Raw genomic sequence first — 4,486 nt, 5'->3', positions numbered from 1 at the left:
ATATATATATATATATATATATATATATACCTATATATATATGTGTGTTTGTAATACTAAAGCATTCATTGAATATATTGGCTATTTAAAAGAGAAAACAAAATGCGGGAGGAATTCCTAATATCTCGCGTTCATTGAGAATTAAAATTATGTAAACCGTCTTTTATCTGATATATATATGTGTGTATAATGCGTTGCTTAAACAATCAATCGCTTTTATTGTATGTTTTTCCTTGTCAAAATCCTTTTGTTGTGTTCGTGGTCTCGTCAATGGCGTTCCTCATCTCTTCAAGTTTTACTTTGAGTCTGTGTAACGACAGACCTTGAAGGATGGATATAGTCTCAAGACAGATCTTCATGAAAGGAGGCATGTTACTGACGAGGTCGCGAATAGTGACGAAAGGATTTTGACAGACAAGCAACCGATTGAGTCTTTAACCAAATATTTAAACCATCAATCGATTACACATTTAACCCACAGACTAAAAATAAAGAAGTGATATATGTGTGTACCTATACATATGTATGTATGTTTATGTATGTATGCATGCATGTATCTATCTATATATGTACGTATGTATATATATCCATTTCCAAATATGTTTCTCTAAGATACGTTTTTGATGCGACTCTACTATATACTGTTTTCTCCCTTATCTTCTCTAATCCCCTTTTCTTACTTTCCCCGTTTTCTTTCTGTCTCTCTTTCTCTCCCCTTCTTTCTCTTTTTCTCTTTCTCGTTGCTCACACGTACCATCATCCAACTTTCTTTTCCTCACGTGACCATCGTTCCTTCCTGCACGGACGTTCTCCGGACTGGACGTCACCTATATCACTCTCTTCTATCTTTTCTTTTTTCAAAGAAAATATATCTCTCAGCGTTCTCTATTTTTCCCTCGTTCGGATCTAACGATCCTCCATATTTGTTTTCCTCCGGTTTTCCTATATGTCTCTACTATCCTGTTTTTGTTCCTAACTTTGACCTTCCATACATCTAAAATTTTATTTTGATATTTATTTATGGAAGCAACTGTCTTCGAAAACTCATATTGTCCTTGAGTGCACGAAATAGGGAATAGATAGACAACCGACAACTGATGAGGGGTCATTCTTAATATTACTTGTCCTTTTCCTCTCGTTATTTGCGTATATAACTAATTTGTTTTCGTATTTCATGTTGTTTACTGTTGGTGACGTCCTGTACTCATATATATATGCATACAAAATATATGGATACAGGACGTGACCACCGGGGCAAATAACATACACACAAGAGATAGATACAACTCGTGAACAGTAATTACAAAACAAAATCGAGTGAAATACGTAAACGAGAAAAAATAGAGAACAGGACAAGAGAGAGAGAGAGAGAGAGAGAGAGAGAGAGAGAGAGAGAGAGAGAGAGAGAGAGAGAGAGAGAGAGAGAGAGAGAGAGAGATTGGTAGATAGATAGATAGATAGATAGATAGATAGATAGATAGATAGATAAACATACAAATATAGATATAGGCTTGAAATCTTTTTACGCAAAATCTCATGATATACACATTCGCAAAAACATAAATATTATCAGCAAATATAATATAAGCCAAATTTTGAACATTTCAATGTTAAACGAACTTCGTCTCACTTATTTTTTGGCAAGAATACAACCATTTTCTCCATATTATAGTTTTCTCGTCTTTACTTGAAGAAAAACAAACTCTTCTTATCTGACATATTGCACAGTCACCTCGGCACCATTCTCCATTAATCTAACAGATGCCTTAGAGAAAGAATAAGTTTTACTTGCCAAATTTATGATGGATATAATCCCTAAATAAGTGTGTACGAATGAAAATTGGTTGGCATATGAAAACAAAAAAATGTTTACATTCTAAATAGCCAAGAAGATGCGTGGCTGAGTGGTTAAGGTATTTGATTCGCGATCGTAGGGTCGTGGGTTCGGTACCCGGCAACGTATGTGCTTAGGCGCGACACTTTATCTCCCGTATTTCTTGCCGAGTCGGTTGGGAAAAATGAGTAATACCTGTAATTCAAAGAGCCAGCCATGTCACATTCTTCATGATACTGAATCTTCTTGAGAACCACGTGAAGGGTACTCGTGTCTGTGGAGTGTTCGGTCACATTAATTTCATGAGTAAGCTGTTCCTTTGATCGGCTCAGCTAGAACCCTAATCATCGTAACCGACGGACTGCTAGGCCAAATGAAAGAAAAGAAAATAAAGGAAGGTAAAAAAAAATTACATTCAACTTTACAAATTAACCATAAATAACATCGGGCAATGAAAAGATATTTTTAAAACCCCCTCAGAGTAGTGCTTATACTTTTTCCGACAAGAGCGAGACACTTAAATGCGCATCTTTCGTTTTTATTCTGATATCATCAGACGACCGTAGACAGCCAGTCCTTTTCGAAGTTGTGATTAAAGAATCACTTTATTGATATTGCTTCTTCTTGGAAACAATTATTTCTGTTTATATTTTTAATGTTTTCTGTAAGAACAATTTAATTATTATTTTTACGTTGTGATATCTTTTTTTTTATTATTTTAAAGTCTGAACCAAATTTTATTTCGAATTGCCTTAGACATTTGTTTATTGATTATTGCGTAAGTGGACAATGAAATAAGAGGTCGATTCAATAAGAGACTAACAAACTAACAGTCAAATACATTTATGTAGATGTGATAAGTTTCACCTCACAAAAATGAAGTTAGGAAATTAAAAGGGGTGCCTCCGAATAAAAAGATAGTTGAAAGTAATATCTGAAACTAAGAAGACATACATATTTCAGTAGATACTATCAGTATACGCTGTCTAATATAGTAGCTGAATTGTTCAATAGCATGACGAGGTTGTCGTCTGAACATACGGACACGAATCTAGTTTTTCTGTTTCAAACAAAATATAAATCAACATAATTGCCTCTGTAATCGATCAAGTGTCAAGACTTTATTAAACAGTGCTTTGATTAAAATTACGGACTAGATGTGTTGCTCGAGAGAGTCAGCTTATTTTAACATAGTGTCATTTCGTAATAACAATAGCAACAGCTGTTGCTACAAATTAAATAAATAAATAATCCTTTCTACTATAGGCACAAGGCCTGAAATACTAGGGGAGGAGGCTAGTCGATTACATCGAAACCTGTACTCAACTGATACTTCTTTTTTCGATCTCAAAACGATGAAATGCAAAGCCGTACAATATATGTGCTCCATACATATTTTATCGGGGCTGAAGGACTGCAATATGATGTCAAACAGTAATGCTGTTGGTATAAGGAAGGTACCTACGTACAAATATCTATCGTTTCTGAATTACAGCTGATAGTCTGTTCAGAAGAGTTCGTTTACTACAGGCATGTACACACGCACGGATACATAATCAAACAGCTCGAAATAAACATGTTTACTCTTTTACTTGTTTCAGTCATTTGACTGTGGCTATGCTCGAGCACCGCCTGTAGTCGAGCAAATCCACCCCAGGACTTATTATTCTTTGTAAGCCTAGTACTTATTCTATCGGTCTCTTTTGCTGAACCGCTGTTACGGGGACCTAAACACACCAGCATCGGTTTTCAATGATTATGGTGGTGGAGAGCAAACAAATACACACAGACATACACACAGGCATACACACGCACATACATACATACATATATATATATATATATATATATATATATATATATATATATATATATATATACGACTGGCTTCTTTCAGTTTCCGTATACCAAATCCACTCACAAGGCTTCGGTCGGTCTGAGGCTATAGTAGAAGACACTCGGCCAAGGTGCCACGCAGTGGAACTGAACTCGGAACCATGTGGTTGGTAAGCAAGCTACTTACGATACAGCCCCTCCTACGCCTATGTTTATGTATTTTGCTGGTTTTAGTTGGTTAGCAGCCACTTTAATAAGGCACTGCGTAGGTTAAGTTGAAAATATACCAACGCATATAAAACACATTCGCATTCACAAATACATGTTGAATAATTAACTCATACAAGGATGTATAATAAACAGTAAATATGAACCATATGTTACATATTTATTATCGCTTGTAACTTATTAAGATATATCTGTTATTTCCATTTTGAAATGTAGTCGTCACCCACATAATAGGGCTCATTTCTTGTTTAGATTACTAACACATATGCCATTCTTCCATGTACCGTACATACACACCTAAATATGTGTCTGCAGGTCGAGTTGCCCATTTTGCTCAAAAGGTCCCTGAATGAGGGTTATTTAAGGATGTTGAACGAAACACTCATCTTTCCACGGGTGAATTATTAAAACTCCAAAGAATTCCTCTCAACATATGGCTATGATGCTTCCCCATTACTTCTGCTCGTGATCAGAGACGCACATAAATACATATACGCGCACGCACACACACACACACACACACACACACACACACACACACATACATACACACACACACACACACACACACACACACACACACACACA

The 4,486-nt window shown here is 35.8% G+C and overlaps 1 protein-coding gene across 3 annotated transcripts in view; it reads right to left on the bottom strand.

Annotated features, from left to right (window-relative positions):
• The window catches only part of LOC106872763 (FMRFamide receptor), a 285,188-nt gene that overhangs the window by 79,586 nt on the left and 201,116 nt on the right, over positions 1-4,486 (bottom strand). The window contains exon 1 of one of the 3 annotated variants that reach the window (XM_052967527.1): positions 2,030-2,050. The exons of the other annotated variants lie outside the window; for them this stretch is intronic. The gene's annotated coding sequence lies outside the window, so the exon portion shown is untranslated. Of the gene's footprint in view, positions 1-2,029; positions 2,051-4,486 lie in introns of those variants that run through there. 3 annotated transcript variants of the gene reach the window in all.

The sequence above is a fragment of the Octopus bimaculoides genome, chromosome 4, assembly GCF_001194135.2.
Source record: "Octopus bimaculoides isolate UCB-OBI-ISO-001 chromosome 4, ASM119413v2, whole genome shotgun sequence".
NCBI classification, from domain to species: domain Eukaryota; kingdom Metazoa; phylum Mollusca; class Cephalopoda; order Octopoda; family Octopodidae; genus Octopus; species Octopus bimaculoides.
This window is presented reverse-complemented; position numbering and strand designations above follow the sequence as displayed.